General features: G+C 38.9%; 1 protein-coding gene across 2 annotated transcripts in view; it reads right to left on the bottom strand.

The window, feature by feature from the left end:
- Positions 1 to 7,449, bottom strand: part of LOC121873157 — a 95,717-nt gene extending 88,268 nt beyond the window's left edge. Inside the window, exon 1 of one of the 2 annotated variants that reach the window (XM_042376484.1) lies at positions 7,337 to 7,449. The gene's annotated coding sequence lies outside the window, so the exon portion shown is untranslated. The remainder of the gene's footprint in view (positions 1 to 7,336) is intronic. The other variant, XM_042376483.1, reaches the window with a different exon arrangement.
- Between the last annotated feature and the right edge of the window lie 9,406 nt (positions 7,450 to 16,855).

Below are 16,855 nucleotides of genomic sequence, written 5' to 3' on the forward strand. Positions count from 1 at the left end.
GCACCCAAGACCCAACCCCAAGTTTCCCATTTTACGACCATTTATACCCACTAAATATATATATAATGTTATGGTAAATATCATAAACACACATAGGCATGGCTAGGTGTATTACAAAGTGATGAAAAGGGTACGCTTAATACTGCAGTCCACAAAACATGTAGCTATGCTTTTTTTATTTGGTCCCCCGTCATACAAGTCCGTTTTCTCTCACATCAGGACACCTGAGTCCTCCGTTTTCTCTCTTAATCTTAGAGTGCACCAGAGACTTCACTATACTTAGTAATGCCACAGAATTTGAAATTGCAACCCCAATTGCAACTGGGGTTGCAATTGTTGAGGCAACTAGATATGTCTGATTACAGCAAATGTGTGATTGTCAATTTGTAGGTGAAAGATTTTATCCTCAATAGATGTAGGTTAACATTACACCTGGAGGCAAATGTTTAAAAATAGCCTAAGATAGGAAGCATATTCCTTTAACACATAATATCTGACCAGTATGGGGAGGATCATCGTGTCTCCGTCAGGGGGTCGTGGAGTGGTGGTCCAGCAGGCGTCACGGATTTTTTTTTTTGGGGGGGGGGTTTGAGGGGGAGGGGCACGGACGTATATGCGATCGGACGTTAACCGGAGCATGACTGTACAGTGACCCCTCGTTTAACGAACGCCTCGGTTAACGAAATTTCGGTTAACGAACTGCCTTCCATAAGGATCTTCAATTCGGTTAACAAACAAAAATGCGGTTAACAAACAAAAATTCGGTTTACGAATTTCTTACGAACCGACCTCAACATGTTTTCGCTTGCACTGACCAGGCAACCAGCTTTAGTATCAGTCCGCCAATACATTAATCGGTTCTAGGGCTTAAATTCCTTACTATTTTAGTAAATATCAAGAAGTTTATACTATTCAATAATTTTAAAAGTTTAATATTCAATTTTTTAGTCATTTTAACAATTATTGAGCATAATTGAAGGTAAAGTGACTAGTTTAATGCGCGGCATCCAGCCTCTTAACACAGCAAACAGGCATTAGTCTCTCTCTGTTTTCACTGGAGGTAACATCTTGCTTGAGACTCTCTTCAACTAAACGCTTTTTTTCTGTGTTTCCAAGCAAATTATTGGTCATTTTGAAATATATTTTACATATTGACAATATATAATGCAGTGCAGTGTTGATTTAAAGAAAATAATCTTGAAATACACCAAGAGAACTAAAATTTTATGGGTGAAATGGTGCCATGGGGTGACTTCTCTTCCACCCCAATGCCTTCTCTTCTTCCTCCACCCCCATTCTAATTCCCATCATCATCATCCAGGAGCCTTCTACATACACACCTCAAAGTAAGTGAACTTTTCTACCATTTTTGTTGAATTTAGGCAATTTTCGGTGAGCTGGAACCAATTACCCAAAAACCAAATTGAAACAATGGTTTCGGTTAACGAACGACCTTCTGGAACGGATTGAGTTCGTTAACCGAGGGGTCACTGTATTACAATATAAAGTATAGAATATAAGAAGCACCCCAGATTGTTTCTAAATGTTCAAGAGAGACAAATTTCTAATATTTTTCACTTATTATATTACTCTATGTATTGTACTTGGGTACTCGCCTGCCAGAGAAAGTTTTGCAACATTTGAAATTGTTTGAAAAAGATGGATTTTGATTTCTGACTTCTATTTATTGCTTACACTTTAAACTAGCAAATGATTCTCACATATGAAAACTACATAGTTAGGGCAACATTTTGATACCAAGAAAACTTTGATTACTGGAACTGTCTACAAGCTGTCAATAGCTAGCTATACTGTAGAACTGCATAAATCTCAGCTTGAACTTTAACTCTCAGACTACTGTACAGTATTACCCCGCCTAACGCGGTTTCACTTAACGCGTTTTATCATATACGCGGTGCCTCGCCAGAGCTGAACTTTCACTTAACACGGATTTTTTCCACATATACGCGGTGAGTGTCCGGCTCGAGACGCTATTTTTAGATTTGCCCCACCCGCCACCCTGCCTGACTGCCTGTTTTAGCTCATAAAATTCATACAAATTGCCCGGTCAGAATATAATTTACATTGCTGGAATTCTTATAATTTGGTGATCATTTTGAATAAAAACATCATATATTTTGCATTAGACATACAAATTTTAGATAAAAAATTTTCTCAGAGTAACTATGTTATCTTTTGTGCAGAATATATGACATTTATATTCAAAATATTCCTGGTCTTACAAGGAATCCAGCAATGTCAATTATATTATCCTAACTTTAGTTTGAGGTATTATTTATTACAAATAAGTTAAGTATTCTGGTTTTCCCACACATCTCCTTGGGACGGTTGGTGGGGGGTGGGGGGGAGGGAGGGACCGACCGACCATCTGTTACCCGTGAAGAATTTTTTTTTTTTTTATTAACTGAAGATATTTGTTTTAGCTCATAAAATTCATACAAATTACCCGGTCTGAATATAATTTACATTGCTGGAATTCTTATAATTTGATGATCATTTTGAATATAAACATCATATATTTTGCATTAGACATACAAATTTTAGATAAAAATATTTCTCAGAGTAACTATGTTATCTTTTGTGCAAAATATATGACATTTATATTCAAAATATTCCTGGTCTTACAAGGAATCCAGCAATGTCAATTATATTATCCTAACTTTAATCTGAGGTATTATTTAATACTAAATGTTAAAAACTCTTGAAGGGAGGATTGGTGGGGGGTGGGGGGGAGGGTTGGGACTGACCACGCGGTTGGAAGAGGGGGGGAAGGCAAGGTGGGGTACTTTGATTGACAGATAGTGTCCTGAAGATTATTTTTTTTTTATTAACTGAAGATATTTGTTTTAGCTCATAAAATTCATACAAATTACCCGGTCAGAATATAATTTACATTGCTGGAATTCTTACAATTTGGTGATCATTTTGAATATAAACATCATATATTTTGCATTAAACATACAAATTTTAGATAAAAATTTTTCTCTAGGTAACTATGTTATCTTTTGTGCAAAATATATGACATTTATATTCAAAATATTCCTGGTCTTACAAGGAATCCAGCAATGTCAATTGTATTATCCTAACTTTAGTTTGAGGTATTATTTATTAAAATTTAGTGGTTTTCCCCCAAAAATTTCTCTGAGAGGGAAGAGCCGGCAGTGTAGTGTGAGAGGGGGAGGGAGTTGAGTCCATTATTTGAATGGACATTAACTTGGCGACTGTATTTCTCTATTTCTCTTAAGTATTAATTGTGTGCATGTACCATCATAAAATTAAGATGTTATTTTTACTACAACATAGGTATGTGCCTTCAAAAAGTGGAGTTTGGGGGTCGGGCCGGTTTCTATTGGAATTAATCCCATATGTTCTGTTGTTCACTTAACGCGGATTTCACTTAACACGGGACCCTCTGGGTTCTATTGACCGCGTTAAGTGGGGTACAACTGTACAGTACTATATATTTTACGTTATATCAAGTGAGGTTAACATTCAGTCAATTTGACCAAGGACAGCTGAGAAAACCATGAGATGCTTGTTTCAAGGAGAGCATTTTATTCTGACAAATGCCAGATGATTTTATTCAGCCAGAACACAACATCCTGCCATAAAACGGATTAGGGGGAATATTGGTGACCATCTACAGGTTCATAGAGCTAAAAAACTTTTTAAGCGGTTAGGAAATTAGGTTTAGGTAGGTAAGTTTGGTTAGGGTAGGTCAGGTTCTGTTAGGGGTAAATATTTAGTAGTTGCCAGCACCTACTTATACTGTATATTGACTCTTATATAGAGGGAAAGGAGAAAATAAAAAATGTATTCTTTAGTGTTTCCGTTGGAAAGTTCTACTTGTCGAATACAACCAATGAAATTACCAACAATATTACTTTGAAGTAGAGGGAAAAAGTGGGGTAAAAAAAAAACACCAAACAAACTTTTGAAAAGCTTACCTAACCTATAAAAATCATAAAACTATAAAAAGCTTACATTCTTAATGTTTTCGGATTTTAGTAGTGAAGGAATTGTTTTCAGTGTTCAGATGAGGAAAGACCCATAAACTCTAAAGTGATTCTTAACCTTTTTAGAAGTTAGGAAAGGGTAGGTAAGGTTTTTCAAAGTTTGTTTGGTGTTCATTTTAAGTTTTTAGTATTTTATCCAACATATTCCCTCTGCTTCAAAGCCCAGCCTACTTTGTTAATTATTTGGATTGTGACCATCTGCTGTTTTTCAATGAGAATGGGTTTAAAATGATCCAGTTTTCACTGATTTTATTAGAGGATACTGTATTATGTTTGAAAAAATATATAAAAATAGCTAAAATCATGTGCTAACCAAACAAAGTTAAGTTAACTTAACCTAACCTACATCTTAACTCGCCTATACTCAGCATTTACACATGAGAATTATTAGAATTGAAAGTAATCAGCGAACTAAACTGTCTAAAAACACTCATACGTAATTATCAAATCGCTGATGGCCACATCTCGTGTATTTGCCCTCACGGTACATTGTTACATGTGCCACATCACACCCGATGATGCAAGTGTAAGAATGCTATCTCAACTCACCTATAAAGTATCTAGAAAACTAAGCATTTGCCCAAGAAAATGAATAGAGGTGAAAGTAATCAGTGAAAAAACTTTGTCTAAAAACACGCCCCATAATTACCATACTGCTGATGGTCACGAGCCATATATTAGCCCCCAATTTGAACAGCTAATATTGTTGGTAATTTTATTGGTTAAAATACTAGAAAAATATAAATTTCCAACGGAAATGCTATAGAATAAATATTGTTTTTTCTTTCTCCCTATTTAAAACTGGGTAAATTTTTACTTTAGAACATAAGTCCCTGGGGGTTGACCAATATATCTTTTTCCAGTGTATTTTAAATGAAGCTGACCTTCATTTTTGGCGAAAATGGCTCATTTTGCCCCCCCCCCCCAACAACAACAATAGGGAAGAGCCTGGGAAATCAAAGTTTTTGGGCGGAGGAGAAAACGAAAACGAGTTATCTGACCTAACCTAACCCCTAGCCGAGACTGGTCAATGAAATTACCTAGGCTGCTTCCTTTTAAGAAAATCAAATGTGATTGGTCGAAAAAAATTCACATGATATCGATACATCATTGGTCACGACTGGATGACGTCAGTCTATTGCGCATGCTTGATGTGCCGATAAATCTCCTCAAAGACTGAAAACTATGTAAAATCAATTAAATTCAATTGTGTCCCTATAAACCATTTCCGCCATGTATATATGGGGGTAAAAGTAAATATAACGGTACCACCAGAAGTCGTTTGTTGATTTTCTTTATTTTTACTGTACTTATTGTTTTGATGATTTTAACTATATTAAAAGAAACGACAACTTTCTATTATGACTTTAATTATTTTTTATTTACTCTATCCCGCTTCACAATTCTCCTCCCGGCGCCATTTTTGTTGTTTACCTCGCTGAATCCCTCTTCAAGAGACGTTTCCTATAAATGAAGGTGAACGCTTCCATGTATTCCTCCTCGCCATAGCTGATGAATATCAACCTCAATATTAAGGTAAGTTGTTTAACATATAAATTAATGCGATAATGCATAGAACCTGAACTAACATACCCAACCTATGGGTATGTTAGGTTAGGTACTATTAGGTTCTATGCATTGTCGTTTCCATTTTGGTGTTTAATATAATATTAGTGTGTAGAAAAATTTTCAACCAAGTCGGACAATTCCTTCTGGTGGTAGCCGTTATCTACACCTTTACCTATATGGGGTTAAAAATACTCAGAATAGCGAGATCTAAATGTTCCAGCAGTTTATAACTTTTGGGCGTGTTATTTCCTAAGGTAAAATAATACCTAAAACTGAATATATAAGTAGTTGTTGGCAACAACCAAATACTAACCCTGAATGTTTCTGTGCATTGTTGTATCGATTTTCTTATATAAGGGTCATGCAAATAACATCTCTGAAAATTTTGGACCAATTCCATAAGTTACTTCTGGTGATAACCGTTTCCTCCACCTTTACCCACCCGAAAAATTGAAGACTGCACATATTCAATGACCATGCACATGGCAATGAATGAGAGACTGAACCTAACACATGTAATGGGTCCGACTAATTACCCAAATGTAGCTGCAATGAAGTCAAATAATGGTCCTACATGAATAAATCGGACTGCCAATCACTTCTCGACTGGTATTTGGTGTCACGAAGTCACAAAAAATTGGTAAACGTAATTTAATTTGAGTTAATAGATCGCGTGCATGTACTGAGGGAGCGAGTAATTACCCAAATGTAGCCGCAATGAAGTCAAATAATGGTCCTACATGAATAAATCGGACTGCCAATCACTTCTCGACTGGTATTTGGGGTCACAAAGTAAAAAAAAATTGGAAAACGTAATTTAATTTGAGTTAATAGATCGCGTGCATGTACCGAGGGAGCGAGTAATTACCCAAATGTAGCCGCAATGAAGTCAAATAATGGTCCTACATGAATAAATCGGACTGCCAATCACTTCTCGACTGGTATTTGGGGTCACAAAGTAAAAAAAAATTGGCAAACATAATTTAATCTGAGTTAATAGATCGAGTGCATGTACCTAACCTAACCTCGACTAGTATTTGGTGTCACAAAGTCACCAAAAATTGGTAAACTTAATTTAATCTGAGTTAATAGATCAAGTGCATGTACCTAACCTAACACAACACAACTCAGATTAAATTAAATTTACAAATTTTTTGTGACTTCGTGACACCAAATACTAGTCGAGGTTAGGTTAGGTACATGCACTTGATCTATTAACTCAGATTAAATTATGTTTGCCAATTTTTTTTACTTTGTGACACTAAATACTAGTCGAGGTTAGGTTAGGTTAGGTACATGCACTTGATCTATTAACTCAGATTAAATTACGTTTTCCAATTTTTTGTGACTTTGTGACACCAAATACCAGTCGAGAAGTGATTGGCAGTCCGATTTATTCATGTAGGACCATTATTTGACTTTATTGCAGCTACATTTGGGTAATTAGTCGGACAGCATGTTAATTACTGCCCTGTTAATAATTGAACACCTCATTTAATAGATATATAGTGAATTTGTCTTTTCTTTCACTTAATGAATCCGTACACATATGCTTTATATACACAACATTAAACCATGACACACACCATGTTATAAGTGTGTCCTCTTCAGCAACACTGTCACGTCAACACAATAAAAACCTCAAATAAAGTTCTTGTTTTATCTTCTTTATTTTACCGTTTGAAAACCTTGATAAACGTTTTTATACTTTAATCGACCTTATAACTCACCAGCGAACAGTAGATGAATGAACTGGCTGTGAACACAAGGCAATACTGCTCTTATAAAGCAGCAGTAGTCTCCTCAGATATTATCCCAAACAACCAGAGGATCCGTCTACCAGTGGACGGCTTACATGCTTTAACATATTACTGTCAGATTCTGTTTCACAATACTTCCATATTATTCATATGTTAATTTTAATATATATTTAATACTTTTACTTATTTTTCTTTAATATATTTAAATAACAAAACTACAATTAAACTAATAATCTTATATATTTTATAGCTTAAAGCACGAATATTTACGTCAGCTCAGCGCATGTCACTCGAGGAATACTTTTAATTGCGGTTATTTTGGAGAATATATCGCTAGAAGAGACACCAACAGGAGTTAAAATTAAATTACACATATACATGTAATAAAGATAATATCGATAAATCTACACAGGAAAAGGGAAACACTGGAGCGCCTTAACTTTCGTCTTTATTCAAAACATCTTCAGAGGCAACTGAATTTACAGGGCCTGAGAGAGGCTTATATACAAAGGGTGACCTTATATGACATCAGGTCATGTCAATAACATGGGATCCACTAATCCACACACCACCTCCTCCACCGCACACGAAAGAAGAGCTTTAAAAAATGAGTCAGGTTAAAAACTTGAGACTCACTAATCATCTACCTTACATCTACCTCAAATGCTTTCAAAGCATTTTCAACCTTGGGCCACTGACAAATAGATTTATGTAACATATCAATTTTGTACTGACCATCACTAAGGTTTATAGAATTTATTTACTTAATCAGACTTGCTTTCAATGATACATGTTGACTCTTTTACTTTTCCTTTTCTTTTATCCTCTTCACCACTGATCGGCTCGTTGGCCGCTTGCACTTAAACACCTGTATATTGCTTTTTCAATCCATGGGATGATTATTGTTCCTAATATGAACGAAAGATGCACTACATTCATATACCATCAAAAACTTAAGTAATAAAATAGGATCTCGTGATACCAGAGGAGGATCCTTCCACTTATCCTCTTCACCACTGATCGGCTCGTTGGCCGCTTGGGCGATCGGTGACGTCTCTGTCACGTAAGTACTAGTCATAAGAACATAGGAACATAAGAATGGAGGAAACTGCAGCGGGCCTATTGGCCCATACTGGGCGGTCCCGTTTACACCCAACCCCTATTGCTCATATAAGCATCCAACCTATGTTTGAAGCTATTCAACCTATGTTTGAAGCTATTCGACCTATGTTTGAAGCTATTCGTATGTTTGAAGCTATTCTATGTTTGAAGCTATTCCTATGTTTGAAGCTAGTCATGTACTGGCTCTCCTTTACGCACTGTTGGCAGGTACTGGGCATGCACCGGCTCCTGAATGTACCTGAACCTGCTCCAGTGTTACTTTTACGTTTATCCTCTTCACCACTAATCGGCTCGTTCGCCGCTTGGGCGATCGGTCACGTCTCTGTTACTTTTCTTTTTCTTTTATCCTCTCCACCCTCAACAGTACCGGTCATCCTAATTCTGTTGATTGTAGCACTTGTGAGTACGTTACCCCCCCTCCCCACTATTATAATGTTCTTAGATCTTCCTTTTTCACACCTCAGTGACCCTGAGTTTTTACTGTTCCTTAATCAGTATCAATGTTCCCACAATGATGATGCTAGAGTCATTCCCTTAGATGAGCTAGATCGTATGTTACACCCCCTTTACCCATGGTGTCGACACAATACTCCCTCATATCGATCCTGATGCTTTTCTACAAACTCACTGGGTTACACTAACCCAAACTGTAACTATTACTTTCCTGACTCTCCCGAGTTTAGTTACTGTCTCCTACTACCTCATTCCTTCTCCTTGATTAGCCATAACATCAACATTATTCCCCTTCATCTAGATACCTTTTTAGATCAGTGTTTATCTTCTATTGCCCTCAAATTTGATGAACTTGGGTTCTGTGAGACCAAACTCACTAACAATATTGACCATTTGTATAACATTCCTGATTATAATAGACACTGCGTCAACACGTCACGACACAGTGGTGGTGTCGCCCTATATGTTGATATCAAGTATAACACTTCTGTAAGAGATGATTTAAAGGTTCAGGAGGAGTACATGGAGAGTGTTTTCATTGAATTACGTAACGACACACGAAATATCCTAGTAGGAGTATATACTGCCAGATTCTGGGGTCACTAATTCTAAGGGGATAACTTAACTATTCTTAATTTTAAGGTCGCTGCCACCAGACCCCCTCTGGACAGTGTGTAGCTCGTTAGGTAGCGGGCAGAGTAAGCTAGGCATTGGGTTGGGTTTTTCATTGACCAAATCGATAGTGGGGAGAAGGGTGAAACAACAAGCATATCTTACCTAATTTATTCCTTGTAAAACATATTGCATCCCGTCAAAATACAAGAAGAGTTGGCCTTCCTCAGAAGAACAACTATGATTTTAGTTACATGGCCCAACAACATACGTCTTACATTAATTGCGTGTCATTAACATACTCATTCCTCATAACAATTACTGATCTCCTTACCTCGGTCATTCATTCTTACAATGACACCAAACACATCAGTATAACATCACCTGTTACATTACAAAAAGAGTTGGTCTTCATCAGGAGAACAACTATTATTTTCATTACACTTCTCTTGATAAGCAGATGGGATACTTCCCAGGTAATCATACCAGTATTGGTTCCACGCCTGGTATTAGGAAGTCGCTCCACGTAGCGACCGCAAAACTTCTCAAGTATACAGTGATTTTCTCCTATCCTGGGTGCTGATATGTAGGGTATCCACAGATTCACAGTGGAGGTGCATGACCACTGTGAGCAGACGCACCCCACATGGCGCGTCCCTCACAGTTGAGGTCATGGCTGACGCTCTGAATGCACGCCCTGGTACCTGTTTCGGTGAAAAGACGGGCGATACTCAGAGTAATGCCTGAGGGGCTTTCATCACCATACACTAGTACACTATGACTTCACTTTATAACATCAAGCAAGGTTTTAAGATGTAAAAACTGCTAGATAAGTCTTTTTGGGGCTGAATAAAGCACGATGAAGGGCACTGACCTGTTTTGGTGAAAAGACGGGCGATACTGAGGATAATGCTCCCCGCCTCTTACCGACTAGGCCTACAGTTTCCAATTTCTAATTTTCACTTTGAATTCTAATGATTCTCACATCTCCATTTTCCTATCTATTGTGACCTTATGCCTTATAAATACATATCTTTATCCTAAATTACACACTAAGGCAAGGTTCTGGTTTGCTAGTGTCATGGGTTGCGTTAGGCTTACCCACGCAACCAACTCCAAAGTTTGTTTTACCAGAGATAAGACGCCCGGCGAGGCATAACTGGGACATGTATTTTCCATTAGTGTATGTTAGCCAGCCTTTAGGGGGGTGGGCAGTGAAACAGTGTTGTACTGTTCATCGCTTCACACCAGTGTCATGGGTTGCGTTAGGCTTACCCACGCAACCAACTCCAAAGTTTGTTTTACCAGAGATAAGACGCCCGGCGAGGCATAACTGGGACATGTATTTTTCATTAGTGTATGTCAGCCAGCCTTTAGGGGGGTGAGCAGTGAAACAGTGTTGTACTGTTCATCGCTTCACACCCAAAAACCTCATTTTAAGTAGTATCCCCTGAGCCATGGGTTAGTTAAGACGTCGTCTCCATTCTCTCCCTCCTGAAGGGGGGGCGGGACACCACACCACACAGAGTCCTCCACCGCACTCCGTCCTGTGAACCGTCGTCGACACGAGACTAAGCGTGTTAACCTAGGTTGTTATCCCCGTGGAAATATCACGTGTGGATGCCTGGTTGCGACAAGAGCAATCCAGGCTGGCCTATCAAACCTACAGTAAATGGTTAATTAATTCACGCTTACAGAGTTCTCCTGCACGACACCCGTCTACCGTGACCGTGATCGACACGAGACTAAGTGTGTTAACCTAGGTTTGTTATCCCCGTGGAAATATCACGTGTGGAAGCCTGGTTGCGACAAAAGCAATCCAGGCTGGTCTATTGCACCTAATGGTTAATTCAAGTCACGCTTACCAGTTCTACTTGCCGCGACAACCGTCCACAGTGACTGTCAGTGACGCGAGACTATGTGTGGTAACCCAAGAGTACCTTTTTGTTGTTATGGCCGTGGGAAGAAGTTCTTGTGATGAAGCCTGGTTGCAACAAAAGCAATCCAGGCTGGCAGTAAATGTATCACTTGAAGAATTAAGGCTCTGTTAAGTCATACCACAGTAGAGTAATCACATGTGTCCCCAAGTTGGAAATTCCCTGTTTTAGAAGATTAATTTTATTACAGCGTGAACGTGAGTAAATCATATATCCATGCAAATTGTAAATCATTGTATGGAAGCTTGACAAATAAATGTAAGTGCAATTATCTGCCCGTATCTGTGATCCTATCTTATTATTACTAAAGGTAATGACTGATTGGTTATGACATAGTATAACCAATAACTTAGATGGATGTTGAAAATTAAATGAATTCATTAAATCATCATTTATCAAGTATAAATCATGGAATGTCGAGTGGTGGAGTGAACTTCTACGTAGATACGCCATAATCTCCTGTAAGTAATCAGTGTGAAGGTATCGGACTCTACGGTAAGAAATAAGAAATACGACATATTATTATCTTTATATAATATAATCCACTCCTACTACCACCGATCCACCCCAAAACCATGACAGCTAGTTCCTGGGGAAATTCGTTGGGTTATAATATCAATGCCGTACTAGGGTGTGTCATACGGAGGCGATTTTTTTTTTTGAGTTTGAAAAATCGGCCCATGGTATTAATGATGTAGTTCTATGTGCAGAATCATGTGATATCTTCAGATTTGAAAAGTTTTCATTTTTTGCTAGGTAAATTTTAACTTGAAATCTTATGAAAATTCAGTATTCCCACCCTTTTACCAACACCACTAAATAGCTTATTTAAAGTAAAGTAAATGTATCAGGTTAATTTATTAGGATAAAAATGATCCAGAATAGTGAAACAAATGATCTTGACACATTTATTAAATTTAATATTCCTTTAGAAAACAAAATCATCAAATACAAAAACCGGTTTTACTACTACGACCCGGTGTTGCTGCACACCATAGAGAACATGTCTTTCTTGCTTCTGTTTCTACTCATCGCCTCCCTGCTGACCACCTGAGCTCGGATGTAGCCTTCCCTCCTCTCCTGGCTGTACACGTGACTGCTGGCCTCGCTCACTTGCTGTACACAACGCTCTATACTCTGGGTGTGCGAGGGCCAGGCAGGGACATGCATTGCCACACGCCCAAGGCGCTCCAGCATGGGTATACGTCATACGAGATAACGAGGTGTATTAAGTTCACACCAATGCATACACGATATTTCCTTTGAAGTATAGTTTCTGGATCATTTCCAACACTTCACATAGTTCTGATACATTTATCCTTTTTCCAAATCAATGTTCTTTTATAGTTTCATCGGCCATCTGTGGTAGCTATTGTAGTGGACGTCTCCCCTACAACTGCGTAGCCGCATTCCAATGCGACAGTATCCTAGCAACCAAACGAGCGGCCCAGGGGGGGGCGTCACCAGCTGCTACCGTATCCTAGCAACGGAGTCAAGAAACCGGCGACTTCCCACGGGTTTACTTCCGGCTGCTGTGTATATAAGCTCTGTCTCTCCATTAAGATTCATTCTGGCCTCGGTTCCTGAACACGCAACACCTCCTCCAAGCAAGCTCCTCGCTGTCCAGCTCTCATTCAACCTGGAGGCCAGCAACAGGCAACATCTCCTCTAACGAAGCTCCTGCACATCTACCTCCTTCAGCACGCTACTCACCGAACGTGTCTACTGAGCAGCTACTCACCACACGGCATCTCCAGCACCTGACTGTCTTTCATATAATTTATATTATATAAGAAAGCCACCATCTAGAGTTTCCATCAATCCCATCCTGAGTGCTAGACAACATAATATCACGTAACCCTACACTATGTTCACTAATCGTTCACAGACGGCCATGGAATGACCTTCAACCACGATCTACATTTAGCCCTTATAGTACACTAATCCGTACTGGTTGGAACTCTCCCAACCATCTTATAGATACCTTGAGATCTCCTTAATGCTATGAGTACATACACTTAATATTATACAGTATACTCGTACCTGGGTACAATTCATCAAATACTTCAGCAACATTCAGTAGGTGAGTTATCCTCTATCAACGTTTCCTGTTTTCTGAGATTCTACAAGCGCTGTGGATTTGAATGTTATGTAGCATAATATGAATTAAAGGATTTTTAGGGAAGACAATGCTGTGTGCAGTACAAGTAATCTACATTAGACCCCACACTAATGTTAGGAATTTTCTTGATAAATTTTCGGAGCTTATCACTATCATAAGTTCAGAAAGGAAACATTGCTACATTACAGGAGATTTCAATCTTGATCTATTAAAATCAGAAACGGACACCTCAGTATTAGACCTTCTTGCTACCTGTCATTCTTAACTCTTCTTCAACACTATAACCAAACCCACTAGAGTAACTGCCACCTCTGCCACTGTGATAGATCATATCTGGACTAACAATACTCCTAACAATCTTGCAAGTGTAATTATTTATAACAATATCTCAGATCACTTCCCAGTTTTTGCCATGTATAAAACAGCCAAAAGACCTGAAAGGTCTAGTGGAGTCTCAATCCAATGCAGAGACTACTGCGCCGACAACATGCTCCTTTTTGAAAACAACCTAATGAATGCTAACTGGAATCTTGTCTATGCCTCCAACAACCCTAACGTGAACAGCTGTAACTTCTCTAGCATCTTCAATGTTTGCTTTGATAAATGCTTCCCGCTCAAGACTAAGTCAGTGAAAACTTTATCCATTTCCAAATCCTATATCACAAGCGAAATTAAGATAATTATAAAGGAAAAACACAAACTCCAAAGGAATTTTGCAAAAAGACCCATAACTTTCGGTGATGCTTACCGAAGTATCAGAAATAGAGTAACTCAAGCAGTTAGAAATGCCAGACGTAGCTATTATACAAATAAGCTCCAGTCAGCATCAGGCGACGGTAAGAAAACCTGGAATGTCATAAATTCTATTCAGAACAGGAGCACTCAGCCTTCGGCCCCCCACTCAGCTTTTATGATAAATGATTCAGTTGTAACGGAACCCTCCCCCATTGCCAACCACTTCAATGAATATTTTATTAATGTTGGCAAAAACCTTGCAGAGAGCATCCCTGATCACCATGAGGAGTTTAGAGCCTACCTGCAAAACAGACAGCAAAATGAGCTGTTCTTATCCCCTGTCACAGCAGATGAATTACTGACCATCATAAAAATGTCCAAAGATGCAGCAGCAGGCGAAGACAATATACCAATGAGCATCATTAAGAAAGTAGCCCACTTATTACTACCTGTTCTCCTACATATTTGTAACACCTCCTTCACTAGTGGTGTCTTTCCGGATAAACTGAAAATTGCTAAAGTTCACCCAGCGTATAAAAAATCTGGGGACAAAGGTCTCTTCTATACTGCCAGACTGGGGTCACTAATTCTCAGGGGGAATACTTAACTCTAATCTTAATTTCTAAGGGTCGCTGCCACCAGACCCCCTCTGGACAGTATGTAGCTCGTTAGATAACGTGCAGAGTGAACTAGGCATTGGGTTAGGTTTTTCATTGACCAGATCGATAAGGGGAAAGAAGGGTGAAACCACAACATGTCTTAGTTCTTTCAAATGTTCCTTCTACTTACTTCAGTTCATTTTTGGTACTACCTAACCTCAGTTCTTTTTTTGGTAGCATGTCGATGGTCTAGGCACATGGGCAGTGTAATTCTGATATCAGGGTCACTTGGACGGAAATAAAGGTAACTACTGTGGGAGAAATGAATACTCCTAAAATACTCATTGAACAAGTTTATTTATATAAAATCAAAGGGGAAAAGAGACATTATTAACATATAACTACAAGGTTCAACTGGTGGGCTCATTGCACACAGTATTTCTTATTTACTTGTTTCCTTATTTCCTTAGTTACTCAACAGCAGTTACTCAGATATTACACTCTTACCGTGCACGCAATATCTGGTGTCACATTACATTACATAGCAGGACCAGTTCCTTGTCCCTACTCACAATACATAATTACATGGCAACTCCTTGCAGATTACTTTACTTCTCCCACCCTACTGGGTATTTCTCATTACATCCAGTTATAAGACCAACTGACATATGATGCTTCATAGACTGTTGGTAATGTATAGGGGATGCACTCACAACAACACGTTAATACTGATACAAACACCTACACGGGTCCACTACCCAACATGGGGTAATTATTAACAAACACATACAACCACACTGTGGACCATAACTCCAAGGCATAGCACTGGCGCCTCTAACAACTGATGACTGCTGTTGTGGTCGGTTACACTCCGACACGAGGTGGGTCTGGGGCCCTCGGCCCACGAGGTAGAGTGTAGCCGATTAATCGTGCCGAATCAGCGCCATCACTCATATATTGACCACTGCTGGGTATCCACCGGCTCAGAGCGACCGGTGGGTTTCAATTAAGCCCACCCTCGATTTAAGAACGAAGGTGAAAGGTGATATGGGAGGTTTTTGGGGAAGCATGGTGGTTCAACACAAACAAATCTTTAGTCTCGCCACGTCAGATATTTACGTTATATTACTTCTTACACTGGGTGAATGACAATTTCACTGTTTAAGCATGAACACTGATGAACACTGATATTCACTACAATAAACTGAATGGTTATAAACACAGAACATACCTGAGAACGAAGGTGAAAGGTGATACGGGAGGTTTACTCCTCCCGCCTCGCACTGGTTTACATACCCCTGAGTTGCCAGCGATCGCTACTCATGCAATGACAGAAATTACAAACAATCTAACTGTTACTCATTCAAGGATGACCCTCAGTTGACAAAGGTCTGGCGAATTACTAAAGATGATTTACACAGACTAATTCAAGATTGCGTTTTCCAGTAGAGAGTGGAATAAACGTAGTGACAACTGTGTTCGAAGGCGGGACTTACTGGGAGTGATCCTGAGTGTAAAACGGATGGGAAAACAAGTCTCTCCTGAGATTCTACAAGCGTGGTGGATTTGAATGTTATGTAGCGTAATATGAATTAAAGTGGATTTTTAGGAATGACAATGATGTGCGCAGTACACTCCCAGCCTTGAGTAAGATACTGGAAAAGCTAGCATGTAGTAGACTAAATTCCTTCTGCCATGCCAATAACATCTTTATAGACTCCCAGTTTGGATTTAGAGCTAGAAGGTCGACTGAGAGTGCTCTGCTATCCTTTACTAATGACATCTTAAATTCCTTTGATGACAGTCAGTTCACAGTAGGTATATTCTTGGACCTCTCTAAAGCCTTCGATACTGTTGACCATACTATCCTCTTTTCAAAGCTTGAACATTACGGCATTAGGGAAGAAGC

This window comes from Homarus americanus, unplaced genomic scaffold (genome assembly GCF_018991925.1).
Source record: "Homarus americanus isolate GMGI-L3 unplaced genomic scaffold, GMGI_Hamer_2.0 scaffold32929, whole genome shotgun sequence".
NCBI classification, from domain to species: Eukaryota; Metazoa; Arthropoda; class Malacostraca; order Decapoda; family Nephropidae; genus Homarus; species Homarus americanus.